The sequence below is a fragment of the Globicephala melas genome, chromosome 6 (assembly GCF_963455315.2).
Source record: "Globicephala melas chromosome 6, mGloMel1.2, whole genome shotgun sequence".
NCBI lineage: Eukaryota > Metazoa > Chordata > Mammalia > Artiodactyla > Delphinidae > Globicephala > Globicephala melas.
In genome coordinates this window covers 31,071,280-31,098,076 of record NC_083319.1, presented here as the reverse complement: position 1 = coordinate 31,098,076, position 26,797 = coordinate 31,071,280, and the positions used below count along the sequence as shown (strand labels likewise).

Sequence of the window (26,797 nt, the reverse complement as noted above, 5' to 3'; positions counted from 1 at the left end):
TTCAGCTCTCCCCTCATTGCCCTTTTTTCTGTAACAGCAAACAACTATTGAGCACTTACTAATGGCTAGTCACTGGGTAATATGAATCCACATAGTAAAGTCTTTTCACTTTTCAGTACCCTTTTATGACCATTATTTCTCTTGACCCTTGCAAAAAACCTGTGGGAATAAAAAATTATTATTATCCTTACATTGTAAATTAGGAAATTGAGCTCAGCTAGTTAAATGACTTACCCAAGCTTGCCTATGTTGTTAATGATGAAGCAAGAATTTTAACCAGTACCGTCTGACCCTACATATAAACCTTACTTATCTTCCCCAGATGAGGGTAGACATATGAGAGCTCATTCTTTTCCTAGCCTCCCCCTCTTGTTTTTCTTTCCTACTTCTTCTTTGACCTTAACTTCATCTTTCCCTTTCCCTAACTCTGAAGCTTTTAGTTAAAATATATACCCTGGTGTACAGGGTGGCAGGACTAGTAATGGAATAGTAGGAGTAAACTTTAGTCCACAAACCCACATGTGCATGAAATGTAATTTTTTTTCTATTTTTCTAAATTCAGAGTAATTTCTATTTTGAGTCCTTGTTCCTCCAGATGGCAGAGATATAATCACAGAATTCAGAGCATCCTGCTTTTCCTGGGAGCTCAAGGAAGTTCCCTGTGACTGTGGCAGTGCTCAAAGACTTGGGGTTGGGAGACCCTATTCATATGTTACTATGCATTCTTCTAAACCTGTTTTACGATGGATACCAGTGGTTCCAAATTCAGATACCTATAGGGGCCAGGCAGGTAATATAAATTTGTAGATAAAGGACAGAGATGAACAAAATGTAAGACTGCAGTGAACCTAAGACTACCTGCCCATCTAAGGCATTCAAATGTATTCTATTAAAAAAATGCACACACACAAAACTACCCAACAACAACCACCCAACCAACCAAAGGAAAAAACAACCCAAGGCGTGGACCAAACGAAAGACACCAAATGAAATACACCCATTTGTGACTTCTGAAATTCACATCATCTATTAGGCTTTTTGCAACATAAAGGCCAGGAAAACATTTTTGTTTTTCTCTTTCCTGAAGCAATAAGTATCAACTGATCTCCCTCTGGAGGAAGAAGGAAAACAAGGTCAAATAAAAATACAAGAATGTGGGGATGGGAAGTGGGAGTGAGGACTCAGCCATTCGTATTTCCAGTGGTATATGGCAAGTTAACCCTGCCCTCAAACCTTCTCCTTGTCACCTCTCACCGTGCTGAATCTTTACAATCTTTTCCTGCTTTCCCTGTATTCCATTTCTATTGTCTTATTCTAATTGAATCCCAACTAATCCACATACTGCTATAGGGATTAATATCTTTGTTAGTTGTTAAGGCTTATTGCCTGCCAGGGCCCATCCCTCACAGATTTTCAAAATAAGTTGTAAGAAGACTTAAAACTTATCCTGTTCAACACTCAATTGTCATTATCATCAATGAAGCACCTACACTGTGCGGGGACACCCAGATGAAGAGGGCTGTCCCTCCTCTGGGCTCTCTCTACACCATGTCTCCCAGAGCACTTAATTCTTGAACTTAATATTAATGAGTAATGTATGCTGTGTGTACTCTCTCCTGTTACTTTGTAAATTTCTTGAAGGCAGGATCCTGTCTGATGTGTCTTTGTCACTTTCACTGCACAGGAGCTCTTCACATCCCATGTATTCATTAAATGATTGTGGATTTTCCTCTCCATTCCCATAAACTCTCATCCTTTTACCCAATTATTTCTCTCTCTTTACAGTTGCTTTTGCTCCCCAGTCTAATCTCGACAATGTTGTCAGACAGATCTTTATAAAACTCAAAAATAATCAATTTTCTCATCTGCTTTAAACTTCCAGTGGCAGCCAGATTCATTTGAGGATAAAGTCTAAATCTTTTGTCTTAGCACTTAAGACTCTTTGCAGGGGAATGGCTCTACCATAGCACCCTCGAGACCTTCCATGTTTCCACAGAAACAGCTTGAACCACCATATGACCTAAATCTGGGTGGAATGCCTTGTGATCCTCCCAGGAGCATGGCATGAGAAGCAGTCTTTACAAGAGGCTTCACAAGACAGTTTTCCCATCTGTCTCTCCCTATCTTGTGGGAGGCTGCCATGAGGCAGCTTTCCCATCCACCTCCCTGGTTCCAGAGAGGCATGGGACTCTCCATCTCATACTTACACCCCTTTAGGGCAGAGCTGCAGGCTCTAGGACCACTGAGTTGCAGTCTAGGATCAGCTCCTCAGCCACTGAATATCTCACAACTCTGTTGAAGACGTCTGGTTCCTTTTGCTTCAGTTCCATCCTTTTGGTGGGTGAGACAAGGACCCAGAGAGCTGCACCCTTGGCACCTCTTGCCTTCACTGCCTATATAAGTAATAAACTGTCTGAATCTAAAAGGGGCTCCTTATTTCTTTTCCAGCTGAACCTGTCAGTCTTGGACTTGGACTTCCCTTTGTGTTTGACACGCTTTATCATCTAATTCAATCAAAGCCTTTCACCACCACCCCCCAATCTATTTACTAGTCTAAGCAACCATCTCATTACAAACTAGCATAGGATATTGTCAAAATCTGCTTCTTTATCTGTCTCTCCCTTTTCTGCTCTATCCAATATAGTACCCACTAGCCATGTACAGCTATTTAAATTTCAATTCACTTAAAAATGCATGAAATTGACATTTAAAATTTAGCTTCTCATTCACACTAACCACATTTTAATTGCTCAGTAGCCACATGTTACTAGTGGCTACTGTATTGGACCATGTAGCTATAGAATATTCCCATCACCACAGAATATCCTACTGGACAGCACTACTCTGGATTGTAAAGTATTCCTCACGGGCAAGAATTATACCTTGTTCAACACTCTACTTCTCAGTTCCTAGAATAGTGCCAGTACATAGTGATCGCTCAGTAAATGTTTGAGGAATGAAGTGAAAGAATAAATGATAGATAAAAAAGCACACAAAAAAAAGTTGAGTGACATATCTCAGAGAGAGTGTGAAGACAGAACAGAAGCCCAGTTGAATATTTATAGGCTACTTCTGAAGATGGAAAATTCCTCAAAATCCAATGGGATACAATTTCCAGGGTTCCTCACTTCTTTGCAGCAGAAGGCAGGACTGTCCATGAAACAGTTAATGTACACTGCAGACTGTCAGTGAAACCAAAGATAGAAAGCAGCCAGAGGGCAAGAAACAAGAACTCAGCTGCCTCTCACAGGCATAGCCTCCTGGTGGCTGGAGAGGGAGCCCTCAGCAAAATGGAAGCAATCTGATAGGGTCTGATAGCTGATAGCTGCATTGTTGAGCACGTTTCAGACCCCCCTAGAGTCCCAGGGGGAAGGACGGGGATCACGCCTGCACCACTGGGAGACCTTGACCTGTTAGAGGAAGGGCAGTCAAGAACTGGCGGGACATCAACACATCAGAAGGCAGGAAACAAAGAATAAAAGAGAGCGAAAGGTCCCGTGGAAGTTAAAATTACCATATTACCAATCAAGAAACAAAAATTCCATTTTCTTTAGGATCCTGTTGCTTTTCTTCCTTCATCACAGCACTTCCTCCTCCCAATAAAGCCCAGAGAAAAATTCTTTGAGTCAAGAAACATCTCTCCAGGGACTTCCCTGGTGACGCAGTGGTTAAGAATCCGCCTGCCAGTGCAGGGGACACGGGTTCAAGCCCTGGTCCGGGAAGATCCCACATGCCACAAAGCAACTAAGCCCATGCACCATAACTACTGAGCCTGCGCTCTAGAGCCCGTAAGCCACTACTGAGCCCACGCACCTAGAGCCCGTGCTCCGCAACAAGAAAAGCCACTGCAATGAGAAGCCCGCGCACCACAACGAAGAGCAGCCCCTGCTCACCGCAACTAGAGAAAGCCTGCACACAGCAACGAAGACCCAAAGCAGCCAAAAATTAATTAATTAATTAATTAAATGTAAATAAAAAACAATCTCTCCATTGGTCACATTAGGCTGGACCCTGACTTTTGCAGCCAAGTGTGCATTTCACCTCCAAAATAGTCTCTAAACAGTCTTCTGGTTAGGTTTATGCATCTGACATAAATCAGCGTTTGAACAATAAACTACCTGGGATAGTAATTTCTGGTTCTTCAGAGAACTGTGCTACCCACTGAGGTGAGCGAAACATACACAGAAAGACAAAGCAGCCTTCCCCGGTTCCCTGCTGCTGAAATCAGAAAGCAGACCTTTTCTACTTGGCCACGACAGCCCTGACTCACCCTGAATTCGGCTGCAGGAAGCTGGAGCGGGATGGCTTACTGAGCCGGCTAGAAGCACTGGACACTTGCCTATTGCTTGCTAATTTAGATCGTTCAAAATACCCCAGCCTACTGTTCAAAGTTGAGATTGTCTCCATAGAAACCATCAGCTGCTCCTTTTTTTTTTTTTTTTTTAAGTTCCCAGGGACAGGGCTACGAGCACGTGCTGCCACAGGGTCTGGGCAGAGGCTCTGTTTAGCTGGTGTGCCTTTCAATCCAGGTGTTTCATAAAGGAATGTTTTATTTCATCACATAGGTCTGGTTTCTACACCTCTTCCCTGGACTCCTCCTCTCAACTCCTGGCTCTCTTCTCCTTTGCTTCAATTCCGTCTCTATCTCCTCCTCTAAGTCAGTGGTCTCTTAGGCAGCTGCCTTTTTAGTGGTTTCTAAGATGAGTCCCAAATATCCATCTTCAGAGTGGTGCGGGTTTCAGACTCATCTGACAAGTCTGTTAAATAAAGATTCCCAGGCCCCTCAGCTGGAGATTCTGACTTGATAAGTTTGGGGTAAGTTTCTGGGATCTGTACTTTTAAAAGCAGATTCTAAAGCATAGCCCAGTTTGCAAACCACTCTTCAAAGGGACAGCAAAAGCCCTCCCCATGCAAAAATGCCTCCTCAGGACCAGAACCTCTGAAATCTGTCCTATTGTTAATCCCATCAGTCAGTGCCCATTGTCAAAATATCCAAGTGATCCAAGCTACAAATTGCAGACTGTGCGTCCAGGTTGTGAACTCCTTGAGGGAAGGTACCATGTCTTTTAATTTTTGCATCTCTTGCAGCCAGTGGGGTGTAGCTGGCCTCTGGAATCAGAAAGACTTAGATTGGAACCCTGATTCCTTTACATCTGTCATTGTGACTGACCTCAAGCAAATTACTTACCTTTCCTTGGGCTTCTGCTTTCTAACTTGTGAAATGGGAATGGTACAATAAAATGTATTAAAAGTGAAGTATAAGCCTTGAGGAGAAGGGGCCAATATTGGAAGTCATGGGCAGATTGGAATGTCTGGGAGAAGAGGAGGCTGTTTTAGCACACAGCTCTTACACAGGATGAGAGGTACCTTGGCAGGCTAGCAAGGCTCCCAGCTTAGTGACTAATTCCTAGGACTTGATCCAAGGATGGGAGGTGGGCTGGGGAGGAACGCAGCAGAAATAGTGTTGTTTTTACTAAGACTCTAAGAGAAGCACAGGAAAGGGTGCTCCAGCATCCAGGCAATAAAGTGAGATGCATGCTAAGCTGGCACAGAGTCAGACCTTCTTCACTCTGCTGCCTAGAACAGAAGACACCAGGGACCTGGCACTCCATGGACCCTCAAAGAATGTAGCAAATTAAGAGCGGGGACATTGGTGGGAACACTGGACAGTAAGGTGCTAACCATGTACAAGGGAGGCATTAGCAGTTGTCAGTAGCAGGTGTGAACCATGCAGAAAAGATTGAATTCCTCTGAGGAAGAAGGAATCTGCCTCCAGCCTGCCTTCAGACCCAAGACTGTAACATCAACTCTTCCTTGGGTCTCCAGCTTGCTGACCCACCCTGCAGATTTCCAGTCCCCACAATCGCATGAGTCAAATCCTTAAAATATCTGTCCCTCTGTCTCTGTCTCTCTTTCTCTCTCTCTCCCTCTCTGTCTCTGTCTCTACGATTATATCAATATATAATTTTAGGGTAGAATTTAACTGACATAAGGCAGATTAACAGGAGAAAAGCATACACATTTATTTAGTGTAAGCTTTATGTGACACAGGAGCCCTCACAAGGAATGAAGACCCAAAGCAATGGCAAAACCTACCTGTTTTATATTAGATTGAACAAAGAGAGGCAATTGTGGAAAAGTAATTACACTATGTGGGGAGCCTAAAGGAAGATAAGAATTGTTTTTAACAAGGTCTATTTGTATAGAATTATCTCAGTCTCAATTTCTTGTCCTTGATGATAAGAATGTTTCTTTCCTTCTGGTGTAGGGAGGACACCTTCCATCTGGGAGTTTTATCTCCTGCTTTTAGGAAGAAAAGGGGGAGGGTCAGAGGGGCTCTCTTGTAGCTGCTGTTTTTCTAAAGTGCTAGTATTTTTATGGCAAAGAGGCCTATTTTGGGATGATATATTCTGGTTTCCTTAGAAGGAGAGGAAAGAAAAGCAGCAAAAATAAGTGATTATGGAATGAAGACTATTCTGGTGGGTGAAAGTCACCAGGTGTACTTAAGGGATTTCATTGAACTTCCACAGAGCTGCAGCACAATCAGTGGAAAACTGTGACTCCCTTTCAGTGACAGACCTAACAATATTTCTAATCATCATTAGAACCTAAAAAAATGTACTCCCTAAATAGGAGTAAATATAGAAATGGAAGTGTTTCTAGCTCTCCGGAGACAAAAACAGTGCTAGTGAATACAGCAAAACATATTTCAAATTTCCTTAGAATTTAACAGCCTATGGGGAAAAAATCTCAACATAGTGTAACAGAGAAAATTTAGGGCTACATCCCCAGGTTCTGATCCCAGCACTGCTCTTAATTCATTGTAAAAATTTCTCCAAGACTCTATTACTTAGCTGTAACATGAGAAGGCTAACATACTGATGTATTCCAAATACTGATGTATTCCAAAATATTTCAGTCATTAAGTAGCATCTGCATAAGTTCAGCTGTATCTGTGTACACCCTGACTTATTACTTACAAGGAAAAATCTTTACTAATACCTCCCAATTTGTTTATAGTCTCAGTAATTGTTTTGTTCTTCCTCTGAAGCTTTATTACATTAAGGCTAGACCCTGGACCTGTTGTGCTAGGGGAGAAGGCATCCCTGCCTAGAAAAAAGGTCTAGGCCTTGACCAAAAGTGGGAATGAATTACAAGAAACTGGAAACCCCAGAGGAAGATTTTGTCCTGCTTCCTGTTTGGAGTTCTGGAAAGTAGAGTAAAACAGGATGTTGTGTGTTTAAGCAGAGAGAGATGCAAAGACAGCACACATAAGTTTCTCTTTGCACTCCTGTTGTGTGAAAGGGTTCAGGAAGTCCCCATATTCTCACAATGATGGGCATGGAAAGCAGCTAAGAGTTGAAGGCCAGCAAACCTCCCTGGGGACCATTATGACAATGTGTGAGGTGACTCTTTAGCACAGGGTATGGGGTATGTAGCTCTACCAGGGATCTATAAAGGACACAGGTGACACTCAGGGAATTTTGAAGGACAATGAAGGACAAGTGGGGCAAACCCAGAGGATTTGAGTAGTTTCACCACCTGAGCCAGAGGGTGAGAGTGAGTTTGCCACCTGGCCTTGACCATTCTGAGAGAACAACCATGAGTTATGAATGCATACACACAAAAGGTCAATGCCTGGAGACCAGATGAGTTACACTTCCACCAGGTTAGAGAAGCTGGCCAAGAATAGTTATTTGATCTAGCGTTCCTGCCACACACCCTTGCCCTGAGATTATACAAGCCCTCTTGCACCCAGATTTGGAAAAGAGGGTACAGGGTATCTTTGAAGGAAATAGAAATATTTCTGCTAATATCTGAACTTCAAATTAATTATTTACCTGAACATGGGCTGTATGAAACAAGAAAAGATTAAGATACCTTTAATGAGCTGTTTTATGTTTTCTTTCCCTTCCATCATCATTGGAAACAGGTGTTTGAAAGGAAGCCTGATTCTATTACAGAAAATTAAAGAGAAGGCAGGATCAGTGGTGGCATAGGAAAACCCTAGCTCACCTACAAAACTACAACTACATGTAGAACAACTCTCTCCAAAAATGACCTGAAGCCTAGTAGAATAGCTCTTCTACAACTGAGGATATAAAGACAACAACCACACTGAGACTGGCAGAAGAGAAGCAATCTACTCAGGACCCATACCACCAGTGGGCAACTCAGAAGAGGAGGGGGAAACCACAAACGGGAATCCTGCCTGAGGAGCAAGGGGTTCAAGCCCCACATTGGGGTCTAGCACTGAGACAGCAATCCTCCTTGTCTGGTTTTGAAAACCAGTGAGGCTTTTTGAAGGGCTGTAGGAAACCAAGACTGCTTTTAAAGGGCATGTACACAGACTTGCTTGCTCCCAATCCCAGCACAGAAGCAGCAGATTGAAAAGTGCCTGGTGCTCTGGCTGGCCTGCCAAGACAGCCCCAGCACACTCCCCAGCCCACACCAGTCTCCAGCTCCAGCCCCTCCAATTCCTGTCCTGCCCGCCGTCGAGTTGATGGCCACCAGCACACCCCAGGAGATGCTGCAGCTTGCACTGGGCTCTAGCTCTAGCTGCCCCCTGGCTCCAGTCCACCCTGGCCAAGGTGGCAGCCACCAGTGCAACTCAGGAGAAGCCCTGGCCCATGCCAGGCTTCAGCTCTACCCCCCATCCCCCAGGCTCCAGCCCACCCCCACCAAGGTGATGGATTCAGTGTGCCCCAGAAAAAGCTCTGGCCCATGCTTGCTTCAGATCAAGCTCTCCCACCAAAGTCACTGGGCACATACAGACTGCATAGAGATGCTCCCACACAAGAACACACCTTCAAGACCAAGAGAGGTATCTGTTTCACCTAATTTCATAGAGACAAATAGAAAAATTCAAACAAAATGAGAAAACACAAGAATATGTTCCAAACCAAAGAACACAATAAAATCCAGGGGGGAAAAGAAAATCCTAATGAAACGGAGAAAAGTAATTTACCTGATTAAATCAAAAAAATAGTCATGGGGGCTTCCCTGGTGGCGCAGTGGTTGAGAGTCTGCCTGCCGATGCAGGGGACACGGGTTCGTGCCCCAGTCCGGGAAGATCCCACATGCTGCGGAGCGGCTGGGCCCGTGAGCCATGGCCGCTGAGCCTGCGCGAATGGAGCGTGTGCTCTGCAACGGGAGAGGCCACAACAGTGAAAGGGGCCCGCGTACCATAAAAAAAAAAAAAAAAAAAACAATAGTCATAAAAATGCTCACCAAACTCGAGAAAAGAATAGAAGAACACAATGAAAAATACGCTAGAGGAAATTAACAGCAGATTAGGTGTTACAGAAGAATGCAAAAGTGACCTGGAAGACAGAATAATGGAAATCACCCAATCAGAAAAGAAAAAAGAAAAAATGTTTTTAATGAGGATACATTAAGGGACCTCTGGGACAACATCAAACATGCTAATGTTTGCATTATAGAGATCCCAGAAAAAGAAGAAACAAAGGGCAGAAAATGTAATTTATGAAATATTGGCTAAAAACTTTTCTAACTTGAAGAAGGAAACAGGTATCAAGTTCCAAGATCACAGAAAGTCCCAAACAAGATGAGCCCAAAGAGACCCACATCAAGGCATATCACAATCAAAACGGCAAAAATTAATGATAAAGGTAGAACTCCCAAGGCAGCAAGAGAAAAACAAAGGGCCACATACTAAGAGAATCCCCATAAGGCTGTCAGCTGACTTTTCAGCAGAAACTGTGCTGGCCAGAAAGGAGTGGCTGATATATTTAAAGTGCTGAAATGAAAAAACTTAAAACCAAGGATATTCTACCTGGCAAGGTTATCATTCAGAATTGAAGGAGAGATAGAGTTTTCCAGACAAGCAAAAACTAAGAGTTCATCACCACTAAACCAGCCTTAAAAGCAAGGTTAAAGGGTCTTCCTTAAGTGGGGGGGGGGGCGGGGGGGGCGCACAGGGAAAGCCATAACAAGAAATAAGAAAATATATGAAGGAAAAAATCTCTCTGGTAAAGGTAAATATAGAATAAAGACATCAGATCAACCACTTTAAAGATCTAGGACAAAGGTTAGAAGACAAAATTGTAAAATCAACTATAACTAAAAGAAGCAATTAAGGGATTCATATAAATATGTAAAATATGAAATCAAAAACATAAAACATGGTGTTGAGGAGTAAAAATATAGAGATTTTAGAATGTGTTTGAACTTAATGACTATCAGTTTAATACACGCACACACACAGAGACACACACACACGTCTCATGGTAACCACACAACAAAAACCAGTAATAGTTACAAAAACAAAAAGAAACCACAAACAAAACACTAAAGAAAATCAAACCACAAGGGAAGAGACTAGAAGTAATGAACTACAAATACAACCATAAAACAAGTAATAAAATGACAATTAGTACATACCTATCAAAAATCACTTTAAATGTAAATGGACTAAATGCTCCAATCAAAAGACTTAGGGTAACTAAATGGATTAAAAAAATAAAACCCATTTATATGCTGTCTATAAGAGACTCACTTCAGAGATGAAGGCACACACAGACTGAAAGTTAAAGGATGGGAAAAAAATACTCCATGCAAATGAAAACGAAAATAAATCTCCAGTAGCAATACTCCTATCAGACAAAACAGACTTTAAAATAAAGTATATAACAAAAAACAAAAAAGGCCGTTATATAATGATAAAAGGGTCAATCCAAGAAGAGGATATAACATTCATAAACATAGATGTATCTAAGATAGGAGCACCTAAATATATAAAGCAAATATTAACAGACATAAAGGGAGAAACCGACAATAATACAATAATAGTAGGAGACTTTAATACCCCACTTACATCAATGGATAGATCATCCAGACAGAAGGGAAATAATGGTCTTAAATGACACATTAGACCAGATGGACTCAACAGATATCTACAAAACATTCTATCCAAAAAAAGCAGAGTACACATTCTTTTCAAGTGCACATTCTCTAGGCTAGATCACATGCTAGGCAGCAAAATAAGTCTCAATACATTTAAGAAGATTAGGATTTCCCTGGTGGTCCAGTGGTAAAGAATCCACCTTACAATGCAGGGGATGTGGGTTTGATCCCTGGTCAGGGAACTAAGATCCCACATGCCATACAGCAATGAAAACAGCACAACACAACTATTGAGCTTGCATGCCTCAACTAGAGAGCCTGCATACCACAAATTACAGAGCCCACGTGCTCTGGAGCCCATGTGCCACAACTACAGAGCCCATGTGCCCTGGAGCCTGCGTGCCACAAATAGAGAAGAGAAAACCCACATGCCACAACTAGAGAGAAGCCCACACGCTGCAATGAAAGATCCTGCATGACTCAACAAAGACCCTGTGTGCCGCAACTAAGACCTGACGTAGTCAAAAATAATAAATAAATAAATAAATTTAAGAAGATTGAAATCATATCAAGCATTTTTTCTGACCACAATGGTATGAAACTACATATCAATTACAGGAAGAAAACTGGAAAAGACACAAACACATGGAGACTAAACAACATGTTACTAAAAAATCACTGGGTCCATGAAGAAATCAAAGAGGAAATAAAAAAATACCTTGAGACAAATGCAAATAGAAACATGATGCTTCAAAATCTATGGAACATAGCAAAAAGCAGTTCTAAAAGGGAAATTAAGAATGATACAGGCCTACCTCAGGAAATAAGAAAAATCTCAAATAAACCTAACTTTCTACCTAGAGGAATAAAAAAAAGAAGAACAAAGAAAGCCCAAAGTTAGCACAAGGAAGGAAATAATAACTATCAAAGCAGAACTAAATAAAATAGAGATAAAAACAAACAATAGAGAAGATCAATGAAAATAAGAGCTAGTTTTTTGAAAGGATAAACAAAATGGATAAACTTAGCCAGACTCATTAAAAAAAAAAGAGAGAAAGAGCACCCAATAAATAAAATTACAAATGAAAGAGGAGAAGTTACAACTGATACCACAAAAATACAATCATAAGAGAATATTATAAATAGTTATACAGCAATGGATTGGACAACCTAGCGGAAACAAATGAATTCCTAGAAACATGAAATCTTCCAAGTCTGAATGAGGGAGAAATAGAAAATCTGAACATACTGACTACAGTAGTGAAATTGAATCAGTAATTCAAAAACTCCCAATAAGGCTATATGGGAAAAAAATCGACAAAAGAGTGGATATATGTATATGTATAATTGATTCACTTTGCTGTACACCTGAAACTAACACAACATTGTACCTCAACTATACTCCAATAAAAATTTTAAAAAAAACCTCCCAACAAACAAAATTTTTTTTTAATTTAAGAATAGACAGCTTCACAAGGGAATTCTATGAAACATTTAAAGAAGACTTAATACCTTCTCTTCTCAAACTATTCCCAAAAAATTGAAGAGGAAGGAACACTTCCAAATTCATTCTACAAGGCCAACATTGCCCTGATACCAAAACCAGACAAAGACACTACAAAAAATAAAATAAAATTACAGGCCAATATCCCTGAACATAGATGCAAAAATCCTCAACAAAATATTAGCAAACCGAATTCAACAATACTTTAAAAGAATTAAATATTATGATCAAGTGGGATTTGCTATAGGGATGCAAGGATGGTTCAAATTCTGCAAGTCAATCAATGTGATACACCACGTTAAAAAAAAATGAAGGATAAAAATCACATTATCGGGCTTCCCTGATGGCGCAGTGTTTGAGAGTCCGCCTGCCGATGCAGGGGACACAGGTTCGTGCCCCGGTCTGGGAAGATCCCACATGCCGTGGAGCGAGCCATGGCCGCTGAGCCTGCGCGTCCGGAGCCTGTGCTCCACAACGGGAGAGGCCACAACAGTGAGAGGCCCACGTACCGGAAAAAAAAAAAAAATCACATTATCTTCTCAATAGATGCAGAAAAAGCATTTGACAAAATTCAACAGCCATACATGATAAAAACTCTCAACAAAGTTGGTGTACAGGAAACATACCTCAACATAATAAAAGTCATTCATGACAAATCCAGTTAATAAAAGTTAAATAAAAGTTAAATAAAAGTTAAAGCTTTTCCTCTAAGATCAAGAATAAGATAAGTATGCCCACTCTTGCCACTTTATTTAACATAGTATTGGAAGTCCTAGTCACAGCAATCAAACAAGAAAAAGAAACAAAAGTCATCCAAATTGTAAGGGAAGAAGTAAAACTATCACTATTTGTTTGCAGACAACATGATGCTATATATAGAAAACCCTAAAGATTCCACCAAAAAACTATTAGAACTAATAGATGAATTCAGTAAAGTTGCAGTATACAAAATTAATATACAGAAATCTTTGCATTTCTATACATTAATAGTGAACTATAAAGAAGGTAATATCAAGAAAACAATCCCATTTATGATTACATCAAAAATAATAAGATACTTAGGAATAAATTTAGCCAAAGAGGTGAAAGACCTCTACTCTGAAAACTATAAGACATTGATGAAAGAAATTGAACATGTATACAAATAAATGGAAAGATATTCAATGTTCATGGATTGAAAGAATTATTATTGTTCAAATGTCCATACTATCCAAAGCAATCTACAGGTTCAAGGCAATCCCTATCAAAATATTAGTGACATTTTTCACATCTAGAAAAAATAATTCTAAAATTTGTATGGAACCACAAAAGACTCTAAATAGCCAAAACAGTTTGGAGAAAGAAGAACAAAGCTGGAGTTATCATGCTTCCTGACTTCAGACTATATTGCAAGGCTACAATAATCAAAACAGTATGGTACTGGCACAAAAAACAGAACACATGGATCTTCTGCCCATTTTTTGATTGGGTTGTTTGTTTTTTTGATATTGAGCTGTATGAGCTGTTTATATATTTTGGAGACTAATCCCTTGTTGGTCACATTGTTTGCAAATATTTTCTCCCATTCTGTACGTTGTCTTTTTGTTTTGTTTATGATTTCCTTTGCTGGGCAAAAGCTTTTAATTAGGTCCTATTTGTTTATTTTTGTTTTTATTTCCATTATCCTAGGAGACGGATTGAAAAAGATATTGCTGCAATTTATGTCAAAGAATATTCTGCCTATGTTTTCCTCTAGGAGTGTTATAGTATCTGGTCTTACATTTAGGTCTTTAATTCATTTTGAGTTTCTTTGTATGGTGTAGGTTTTACATGTAGCTGTCCAGTTTTCCCAGCACCACTTATTGAAGCTGTCATTTCTCCATTGTATATTCTTCTCTCCTTTGTCATAGATTAATTGACCATATGTGCATGCGTTTATTTCAGGGCTTTCTAAAGACATTACTCCAAAGACATACAGATGGCCAAAAGCACATGAAAAGATGCTCAACATCGCTAGTTATTATAGAAATGCAAATCAAAACTACAATGAGGCACCACCTCACACCAGCCAGAATGGCCAACATCAAAAAGTCTACAAATAATTAATGCTGGAGAGGATGTGGAGAAAAACGAACCTTCCTACACTGTTGGTGGGAATGTAAATTGGTACAGCCACAATGGAGAACAGTAATGAGGTTCCTTAAAAAACTAAAAAGAGAGCTACCATATGATCCTGCAATCCCACTCTTGGGCATATATCCAGAGAAAAAACATAATTCAAAAAGATACATGTACCCCCTATGTTCATTGCAGCACTATTTACAATAGCCAAGACATGGAAGCAACCTAAATATCCATCAACAGATGAATGGATAAAGATATTATATATATATATATATATATATATATATATATATGTGTGTGTATATATATAAACTTAGTATAAGATACACACATACACAAACACACACACACACACACACACACACACACTGGAATATTACTCAGCCATAAAAAAGAATGAAATAATGCCATTTGCAGCAACATGCATGGACTTAGAGATTATCACACTAAGTGAAGGAAGACAAAGACAAATATTATATGATATCACTTATATGTAGAATCTAAAAAAAAATGATATAAATGAACTTATTTGCAAAACAGAAACAGACTCACAGACATAGAATACAAACTTATGGTTACCAAAGAGGAGGGGGGCAGGGATAAATTCGGAGTTTGGGATTAAAATATACACACTACTATATATAAAATAGAAAATGAACAATGACCTACTGTATTGCACAGGGAACTATACTCAATATCTTGTAATAACCTACAATGGAAGAGAATATAAAAAAAGAATATATATATGTATGTATCACTGAATCACTCTGCACACCTGAAACTAACACAATATTGTAAATGAACTATATTTAAAGTTTTTTTTAATATAAAAGAATAAAATAAAATATACCCAAAAAAAGGAAATAGTAGAACTAAAAAAAAGTTAAATATTTGGGGGAAAAACATAAGATGGGTTTAATAGAAGACTGGAGTTAGAAAAAAAGGGTCAAAAACTTGAGAACTCACCAATAGAAATTAACCAACCTGAAGGACAAAAAAAAATTGAAAAGAAAACGGGTAAAAAAAAGTCTTAGGGATTTCTGGGAAATATCCAGAGAAAAGTTTAAAGTGCAAGTGTTCATTCACATTCCTAGAAGAAGAAAAGAGAATAAAGCAGAGAAATTATTTGAAAAAATAATATCTGAAATTCCCCAATATTTGGGGAAAGATCTAATTCATAGATCTCAAGAAGTGAACCCCAAGCAAGGCAGGTTCAGAGAAAATCACACCTAGGAAGATCATATTCTAAATACCAAAACATAGATAAACAAAATTTTGAAAGCAGTCAGAGAAAAATGACACATTACATGTGGATGAACAACATTCTGATGGCTAACTTCTAATCAGAAACGGAAGTAAGGTGACAAAGACAGTAGAATTACATCTTTAAAAGTAATGTCAACCCAGAAATTCTTTATCTAGTGAAAATGTCACTCAAGAATGAAGACACTTTCAGATGAAAGTAACTGAGAATTTATTGCCAGCAGAATTGTTAAATGAAGTTCTTCATGCAGAAGAAAAATCTTAGCAAACAGAAAGTCAAATATTCAGGCAGTAATAAAGTACACTAGAAAAATAAAAATATGGGTAAATATAAAAGACCATTTTTCTCTTTAGTTTTCTTTAAAATGCATCAGATTCCTTAAAGCAAAAATTAAAATATTGCATTGTGGGGTTTAAGGAAAAATGTTTAGTGAGCATCTGCTCAATATGATTTTATGTACACACAACCCCACCATTGCTGAAAGCTAAGAGGAGGTATGTTTCTTTTTCTTGGCATTATAACTTTGACTCTTGATTCTAGAAGTAAAACGTAAGCCTCTAGTAAATATAGAGTGGACAATATGGCAAGGATCACTTGAAATAACATACAAGTATGTTATTTCCCAAAGTATTAGAAAAAATTTGGATGAATGTTTTTCATATAATGTCATTTATATACATGTGAAATTGAAATCTAAATGACAAATACAATTTAGTTAATTTTTTAATGACAGAACTTGATGTTTAGACTTGGGTCAAATATCAGAAACTAGGGGATAGGACTTTGAGGTAGTAAGTGTGTACTTTGGGGAATCTGGGTTTCTTCTGAACAGTACCTCAAGGCTAGTGCCAATCTCTGCAATAGTGAGAAAGGCTTTTTAAATTTCAGATGCTTCTGGCTCAAGCTTATACACATTAACACACCATCTCTTCTTTATTAATTTGTGATTCAGTTACCATTCCAAGATACCTCCAGGGCCGACAATATTAACTTAAAATTAATAACAAAAACAAAACATGTACCATAAACAAAACACAAATCATGAGCCAGTTTGTTTTGCCTGGGAGTTTTGCAACACATAATCTCTACCTCCTGTTTTCTAATCCACTCAGCCAGCTGCACTCTATTTTCTGTCCTATCCCAATAAAATAGCTCACCAAGAATTTTTTAATTTTCAAATCTCATGAAAGCTTTTTAGTCTTCCTCTTGAAGACTTCCTCCTGAATTTGGTTTCCTACACTGTACAGTAGTCATATCCAGCTTCTTATGACTTTCTTTCTTAGTTTCTGTGAAATGATTCATATCTGGCATGTCTTCACCCTCTCCAACTAGCCCTCCTTAGCCCTCTCTGTAGGTTCCTGTTTCTTATCCTGTCCATTAAATTTTATTGTTTTCTCAGCAATCTCTCCTTGATACTCATCCCTCCTCATACTGCATGTTCTCCCTGGGTGATTTCCTATTTAACTGCTGAGCACTTCAGATTGATATCTCCAACTCAGGCATATCTCCTGTGACCAGATTCTATCTCCCCCTGAACATAAGACAAGTATCTCCAATTTAACATATCCAAAACCAAATTCTTCACCTTCTGAGACATTCTCTTTTATACAAACTTTTTATCTCAATGAATGTTGTCCATCCGGCAAGCTTCCTGAGTCAAAACCTGGGAATCATGCTAGGTTTCTCTTTCTTCTTCCAGCTACATCCAAATAATCCCAAAGACTTGAAAAAAACCCCGAAGATAATTATACGAATTTTCCTAACTTTCAGTTTCAATAAGAATATGGTGGCTGCTTAGTTCTAAATCTTCCCTTCTCCTGAAAATCAGTAAATTACAAATGGGAAACAACAACAAAAACAAACAAACACACTTTCAGTGACCTAAAAGACATATAAGTCTAACAAATTATGAATATTTACTCTCAGAAAGAGACAGCCCCACTAGAAGAGGGATGGCTTTGAGAAGGTTAAACTCCAGGTGAGGCAGAGAGGGAAATTTCAGAAATAGAGAGGGGGAACCCATATGTAACAACTCAGAAAGCCAATGCGGTGGACACAGTGATGCTGTGATCCTCCTACGGGAATAAAGGATTTACAATCCAGCTGCTGGAAGTACTGCTGGGAGATAAATCTTACCTGTCAGTCTTCTTCAGGGATTACCTCAGCTGAATAAAGCCACCTCACTCAAGGTATACCCGGCCACAACGGGTACTTTCAAAACAACAGAAAATAACAAGTGTGGGTGAGGATGTGGAGATGTTGAAACAATTGTGCGTTGATAGTGGAAGCATAAAATGATGTAGTCACAGTGGAAAACAGTATGATGGTTCCTCAAAAAATTAAACATAGAATTACAATATGATCTAGCAGTTCCACTTATATACCCAAAAGAATTGAAAAGAGGGACTCACATATTTATACACCAACATTCATAGCAGCATTATTCACAATAGCCAAAATGTCACATGAACCCAAATGTCCATTGATGGATGAATGGATAAACAAAATTTTGGTATACATACATACAGTGGAATATTATTCAGTCTTAAAAAGGAAGAAAATTCTGACACATGGTTACAGTATAAATGAATCTTGAAGGTAAAACAAGCTGGGCACAAAAGGACACACATTGTGTGTTTCCACTTATATAAAGAGTAGTTAAATTCATAGAAACAGAAAGATGGTTACCAGAGATTGGGGCAATGGGAAATGGGGACTTATTGTTTAACGGGCTTTGAGTTTCAATTAGGAAAAACTTCTGGAGATGGATAATTGTGATGGTAGCATAACAATATGAATGTACTTAAAACCACTGTATAATTCAGCATATATTCACCTAAAAATGGTTAAAGTGACAATTTTATGTTTTGTCTATTTGCCACAATAAAAAAAAAAAGCCAGAATGTTCTATAAAGTTTTGTTTGTATAATTTCAAAAATTAAATAAAATTAATGTGGAATTCATTTGTTTTAACTCTGGCAACATTAATATGCCAGAACTGAGATTTTTTCTTTTACTTTGTTATATTTTTTAGACTTTATCATATAGTTTAATTTAAATCTTAAATGTTTCTGATTTTTCTGCTATATAAAATGCAAAAAAGTATATATACATGTATAAAGAATTTATTTGGATTGAAAATATCCACTATAATATAGAAAGATATAATATACTAAATATCAATAAAAATCCAGGTTGTCTTTTAAAAAAAATTGCCAGGAACAATGTAATACCCAGGATAGAGCAACTAGCTTTTAAAGAAGAGATAATTTCTGTCCTAATTAAACTACTATAGGAAAAAAGGAAAACTTTTTAATTCTTTTTATGAAACACGTACAACATTGATATAATACCTGACCAAAAACACCCCACAAAAAAAGTTTGATTTTATTTATTGTTAATTAACAATACATCATGACTGAGTTTTAGTCTACAAATGTAAAGATGATTCAATACTAGAAAAATAATTCATCATATTAATAGATCTACAGAGAAAACCATATAATTTTTTCTAGCAATGCTGAAAAAACACTTAAAAAATCCCAAACCTTCCTGGTTTAAAAGAAAAATACATAAAATATAAATCAAGGATATATAGCAGGCCAAACACCAACATTCTTCCTAAAGTCCAAAACAGGAAACAAGAAAAATTATACTGATTATACTCATTACGATAACTATTATTGCATATTGCATATATAACTAATATATATAGCATGTAACATATATAACTAATACATAGCAAAACTCATAGGGGGTATTAGCCATTGCAATTACATGATTATTATAATTAAAGGAGTGAGGTATTCTGATTGGCCAGGTCTCAGAAATGTGAAAACTTCTGTGACTGAGAGAGGAGGGAGGCTAACAGCCCCACGCATATTGAATGGAATAATTTCACTCTAAACAGAGAGGGTATCAGAAAGCAGATAAAATAATAAGAGTTTAGGCAGATAAAACTGAAGTGTCCTCATGTTGCTTCTATTACTCTATTTATTGGCTCCCCATCATACCTACAAAATGATTCAAAATACTTTTGTACTGCTTCATTTTCACCTTAATTATCCATCAATCTCCTCTACTTCGATCCATTGCAATTCAGTAGCTCAGGAATATCGGGCCTGTGACGTGCCCTTTAGAGAACATACCTCCAATTTGACCTTGGACAAAGTAATTGGCATTGCTCCATACCCATGGTCATCAGACTATGCCCTGCAAACCAAATCCAGCCTACAACCCTTTTTTTCTGCTGCCCAGAACTAAGAATGATTTTTGTTTTTTTGTTTTGCGGTATGCGGTCCTCTCACTGTTGTGGCCTCTCCCGTTGCGGAGCACAGGCTCCGGATGCGCAGGCTCAGCGGCCATGGCTCACGGGCCCAGCTGCTCCGCGGCATGTGGGATCTTCCCGGACCGGGTCACGAACCCCTGTCCCCTGCATAGGCAGGCGGACTCTCAACCACTGCGCCACCAGGGAAGCCCCTAAGAATGGTTTTTACATTTGTAAACACTTGGAAAAAAATAGAAAATTATTTATGAACATTGGTGTTCATAAATAAAATTTAACTGGAACACAGACACAGTCACTCATTACATCCTATCTAAGGAATTCAGCTATTTGTAGTGAGGTAGATGGACCTAGAGTCTGTCATACAGAGTGAGATAAGTCAGAAAGAGAAAAACAAATACTGTATGCTAACACATATATATGGAATCTGGGGTGGACAGAAATAAAAGCGCAGACATAGAGAATGGACTTGAGGATATGGGGAGGGGGAAGGGTAAGCTGGGACAAAGTGAGAGAGTGGCATGGACATACATACTCTACCAAATGTAAAATAGATAGCTAGTGGGAAGCAGCTGCTTCACATGGGGAGACCAGCTCCATGCTTTGTGACCACCTAGAGGGGTGGGATAGGGAGGTTGGGAGGGAGACGCAAGAGGGAGGAGATATGGGGACATATGTATATGTATAGCTGATTCACTTTGTTATAAAGCAGAAACTAACACACCATTGTAAGGCAATTATAATCCAATAAAGATGTTAAAAAAAAAAAAAAAACACTGAGAAAATCGTTGTGGGATCCCCTTTAACCTTTTTTGTACTTCATGCATTAGAAGCTTTCCTGAATTCTCATCACTCTCAACATTTCTCAGTCAGCCACTTCACCCCCATGAAGTCCTTCTGTTAACTGCCCCTCACATAACTCTTCTATATTGTATTAAGCTTAACCCTGCTACTCTTCTCTACATCACTGACGAAGTCCCTTTTGACAGCTTAACGTTGAGAGATCACCTCCTGACTGCTCATAATGATCTACAGGAAAATCTTTTGAGTAAATCTGACCTGTCATGGTTCACTGGTGGTTCTTATTTAAAAGGTGCTAGTGGCAAATATTGTGCTGGGTAAGCTACTTCAACTCCTTTGATGTTGTTGAGGATGAATCTTTACCTATGGCTACTTTGGCCAAACAGGCTGAATTATACACTCTTACATGGGCTTGTACTTTAGACAAGGAGAAAACTGGCAATATTTATACTGATAGCAGATATGCTTTCAGAGTAACTTATGATTTTGAAATGTTGTAGAAGCAACATGGCTTCTTTACTTCCAGCAGAAATAAAAATTTAAATGGCCCCTATGTTCAGAAATTTTTACCTGCTGCCTTAGCTATTATTAATACTTTGGGAGCATTCTAACCCTGACTCTCTGCAAGCTAAGGAAATCACCTTGCAGAAATCATTTCTGCAAAAAAAGTCTGGCCTTAAAGGGACCAGCAGCAGCCAAACCTTTGTCATGGTCTAAAGAGTTATTTCCCCAAGTGGTAACTTAAGAAAACTCGCTAGAGAAGTCCAAAAATTGGCCTCAGAAAAGGAAGAACAAGATTGGAAGTTCAACAATTGTTGGTTTGATAAAAAGAGAAAGCTCTGGTTTAGACCAGGTAACAACCCAGTCCTACCAGAGACTCTAAAATTCCCACTCCTCACCACTGCACATGCGTTAAACTATTGATCTACTGACAAAATGACAACATTCATGAATCAATATTGGGGAAACACTAACTAACCCATGAAAAGTTCATAACTCACTTGTCCCACTTGTCCAAAATACAACCCAGGAAGCCTGTTCATACTGCTCCCAGACATTTTTAACTGCCTAATAGACCATTCGAGGTCTGACAAATGGGTTTCATACAACTTTCTCCACCTCATGGATATAAATATGTTTTAGTCATGGTCTGTATGTTTTCACAAGGGACTGTTGCCTTCCCTTACAGACAGGCTACTGCCTCTTCTGTGGCTAAAGTCCTTTTGGAAAAGATTATCTGTACCTCTTCAATTTCATCGTGATCAAGGAACCCTTTTACTGACCAGGTGCTTTGATAAGTCTGTGCTGTTTGGCTGGTTTTACACATTTCACAGTACTTTCTGCCCTCAAACCTTTGGCTTAGTCGAACACACCAGTGGCATTATTAAGACTCAGTTAGCAAAATTGGTACAGGCCCTCTAAGTACTTTGACCAAAAACATTGCCATTGGTCCTTCTAAATCTCAGATCCATAATTTTTGGAACCCATAAACTCTCACCCTTTGTGACAGTCAAATGACACCCAACGTTTTGGCTCTTGCTTCTTTTGACCCACAACTGATAAAAGAAGAGATACTCCAATATTGCAAAGGGCTAATTGCTTCTATTAAAAATAACTATGTTTTGGTAGAGCAATCTTTTCACAGTGTACTCTTGGGAGACAAGGACCTTATGATTCATATTCTATAACCTGGAGATTTCATCTACTGGAAAAGACACTTCCATAAAAGCTCTCTTCAGCCTCACAGGAAAGGCCCTTAGGCACCAAACTCCAAGGAATAGACTCTTGGATTCATGTGACACATCTAAAGAAGCATCAAACCCTGAGTAGACCTGCATATCATCTAGTGACCTGAAAGTAAAGATTTCCCAGAATTGAAGCAGATGACATCTGATGAGACAACTTTCCCAAGATATTCAGACCAGGCCTATTGGAAGTTTGCCTACTTTTGATGATGACATAATGCTTTAGATGATCTTGATAACATATGGATTTTAGATTAAAAGTACCTGATAGTTGTCCCTCCCTGTTACTTGCATGGTACCTCAACTGGTTTCCAATCTATGCACTTGCCCTCCAGTGTGAGACACTACACCCAGGAAAGGTCTTTCCTGGCATTGAGGGACAAAAAGCTGCTGAAACTGGAAAACCTGACTCTTGATCAGTGATGTTTTCAGAGAAAGATCTTGATCTAAAGGGGGAAATGTAAAAAATTAATAAACTAGAAATCTCAATTAAATAGAGTTGGGAGACTAGAAGGGGGAGCTCTCACGCCCCACAACAAAGTCCAACTAGAAGAAGAAATACTCCTCTTCTTTCCTGGCAAGGATTCAGCCAATGAAAGGTCATAGAGTCTTTGTTTACTATAGCTCTTCCCCCGCCCACTTCCTTTTCCCCTCCATAAAAGTGCTCTCTTTCCCTTGCTGTGTTGGGACTTGCACGTGGCTCTCCATGGTTGAGACACCAAATTGCAGTTCTCTGCTGATCTCAAATAAACCCATCTTTACTAGAGAAATATCTGAAGGTCTATTTGTTTTAGGTCAATAGTCCCAAAAATAATAGAAATGAGATGTTGATTCTATCCATCATTTAGCAAAACCCTACAATCTCAAACAACCAAAAAACTTCAATGGCCAGTGGGAACAAAGCATGTACTAATCCCACCCACACACCCAGTTCTAGAGTTTTGGAATATGTAACTAATGTCCAAGGAAAATGTTCCTTCAAGAATATGTCAGGTTCTACTGACTGAATACTATGGATTTAACATTGCCGATAATGCTGGCATGTTGACTTAATGTCTGAAACTGCCACAGCCATCTTGTGACCTTGAGGAGAAGGCCAGGAAATTACAGAAATGTCAATCCAGTCTCCTCAGTAAGAAACTCCACTGAGTTTCCAAACTAAAGCTAGAACCACCTATCTCCAGATCTGTTACATGAGAGAATAAAATGCCTTATGTTGATGTTGTTTAAGCCACACTCAGTGACTTTTCTGGAAACATAGCCAGAACATTCCTAATGGATTCACCATGGGAGGAACACGTGCTAAAACTCAGGAGCAGTGTGTTCAGGTAACCATAGTAGCTCTTCATTACTTGAGTTTAGAGTATCAGACGGGAAGTAGCAAAATAAGGCTGGAAAAGAAAACAGCAGCTTGACAGGGAATGACTTTGAAGAACATGCTAATAAGCAGCCTTTACTCTTTTCCAAACTACAGAGGAGAATCAGGACAGATTTTAAGGAGAGGCATAAGATAAGGCAGAAGTACGCAGAAGTCAGATTATGGAAAATTTTATCTAACATGCTAGGAATCCTGACTAGGAAGCCTAGTAAATTGGGAGATGGTTAAGCAAGAGAGTAAAATAACTGTGCTCTAGAAAAACCAGTCTTATGACTCTGACTTGCAAAATTGGAGGCAGAAAAGCCAAGCTTATTGCAATGGTACAGGCAAGAAATAATGGTGCCCTGAGCTAAGCAGCACCAGCAGGAAAAAAAAGGAAACAAGACAACGAGTTAGTTATGAGTGCAGAATATACAGCTCCTAGTTACCAATTTGGCATAGGAGAGCAAAGGAAAAGAAGGAGTTAAAGTTTTTGTTGTTGTTGTTGTTTATGGTATGAAATGTTGTTTTTTATGGTACAAAATAAAGCTTTCATTCTCCTTGAGCACTGGCCCCATGCAAGGATAGTTTCAGAGAGTCACATCTCTTCTAAAGCCTTACTGATTCCCTAGATTTTCTTAGGAAAAAAAGACATTTTATTAAGTAATGTTTGGGGTTTTTTTCTTACTATTTAGAAAAATATGAATGAATGTACCACTTGTATCTAGCTGACACAAATGTGAGAAATTCTTATGGTAAAGGGGAAAAAAATGAAACAAACTGAGTCATATATACACTCCATTTTTCATCCTGCATATTAAGAGAAGTGGCTTGAACCACCCACCCCCCTGCCCTTTGGGTTAAAAGAAACTTTCAAGCTCTGAAATTCTATATCAAGTTAAAAGATATAGTCACAGTTATGGCAAGGAGAGATGAGAACTCAGAATGGATTTGGCCATGGAAGATAAAGTAAAAGCCAGTATAACATGGATGAACAGAAAAAAGGTGACTCAGATATATGCAGGCTTTATCTAATTTACTTCTGGCCTTTGGCAGAACACTAACTCTTATTACAACTTCTGCCACCAAATTTTCAGTTGGGGAATTTAGAGTCCTTAGAAGACACTTCAAATCAACAGATGGAGAAATAAGACTTTCAAGGAATTGAAGTATCTGAGGTCTATCCTCCTGCAGAAGAGACAGTGTGAAGCAGGCTTAATGGAAATACTCAGAGCCTAGGAAAGAAATCAGGTTTCCAGGCCTGGCTTAGTCACTAACTAGCCATCTGTGTGATATTGGTAGAAAGAATGATAGAAAAGTCACGCAGCACCTACAAGGCGACCCAAGCTAAAAGAGTGAAAAGCAGAATCACATAACATTTTACTTTCTCATCTAAGCCAAGCAGAGGGCTAGCACAATGATAACAATGCCTATTTGATAGTTCAAGGACAATTCCATTATATGCATCAAAAATAGCTATTTAAAAATTCAGTGCATCAGTAGATTGTCAGCAATTGTTGCTCATCTTACAATTGCAATTCTCACAGTACTTTGGTGATCCTTATATGAGAAAGGATGCAGTACAGAGTCTTAATTACTTAGACTGCTTCTTATTAAGAAAAAAAATTAGCAATAAATAAGGACTAACATGCATCAACCCTCTTACAACAGCAAAGCACATTTTAAAATTTAAAGAAGGTATGTGGATTATAAAGTACTACAGCATTATGTTTAAGACCTGTCACGTAACTAAAAATTCTGACCCACTCTTCAAAGAAATAGATTATCTACCTGGTTAAGTATGGTGATTTAATAATTATCAGAGAAGGTGATAATAATAATAACTGATCAGATTTATTGAGTATTTAGTGTTGCCTGTTACTCTAATAAGCACTTGGCTTCTAGTATCCCTTTTTTTTTTTTTTTTTTTTTTTTGCGGTACGCGGGCCTCTCACTGTTGTGGCCTCTCCCGTTGTGGAGCACAGGCTCCGGACGCGCAGGCTCAGCGGCCATGGCTCACGGGTCCAGCCACTCCGCGGCATGTGGGATCCTCCCGGACTGGGGCACAAACCCGTGTCCCCTGCATCGGCAGGCGGACTCTCAACCACTGCGCCACCAGGCAAGCCCTAGTATTCCTTTTAATTCTCACAATAACCTTATGAAGTAGTGTCACTACAATATTATTTAATAGAGGAAGAAACTGAGGATTAGGGGTTCTTAGTAACTTGCCCAGATTCCCACAACCAGATGGGATGGAGCCAGAAATGAAACCCATTTCTGTCTGAATCCAAAGCCAATGCCTTTGATTCCATGACAGACACAGGCTAACTATGCATTTCATCTTTCTGAGCAGAAGACACGGGATACAAAATAAATCATGTGTAAAATATAAATATGTAATAGAATTTCAAGTTCACTGAGGGAGAATCATACTTGGAAGTTAAAAGAAGTCACAGAATATCATGCTTATTGAAAAATAGGGATTGAAACTGACTGAAAAGGTCAAATTTACCTTAGGATGTCTCAGGAGAAAGTTGGCATCTTCCTCAAAATATTCCAAATCTCCTTTCTCTAGTTGGAAAGGGAGGTCTTCATAGTCCCAGTAAGCCAAGGCCAAGACAGCAAAGCCATGACTGGCCAGAAGACTGGCTCGGATTTCAATCAGTCCACCAAACAAATCAATAACCACTGGGAAACGGCCCTCTCCTGAAAACAAAACCAAACAAAAAAAAACCACAGAATTGAGTATGAAGGGAAGGTGAGAAGAAGAGAAGACAAATATGACAACATGAAGAAATGCATCACAAATTTTAGAATTAATGTATAAAATTTCAATAGAATTTCCACATTTTCAGCCTTTTTTTCTGGGGCA

At 38.8% G+C, this 26,797-nt stretch overlaps 1 protein-coding gene across 2 annotated transcripts in view; it reads right to left on the bottom strand.

The window, feature by feature from the left end:
* Positions 1–26,575, bottom strand: part of BAAT (bile acid-CoA:amino acid N-acyltransferase) — a 35,002-nt gene extending 8,427 nt beyond the window's left edge. Inside the window, exon 1 of one of the 2 annotated variants that reach the window (XM_030829864.2) lies at positions 26,438–26,575. The gene's annotated coding sequence lies outside the window, so the exon portion shown is untranslated. Of the gene's footprint in view, positions 1–4,270; positions 4,349–26,437 lie in introns of those variants that run through there. The other variant, XM_060300682.1, reaches the window with a different exon arrangement.
* Positions 26,576–26,797: the final 222 nt, after the last annotated feature.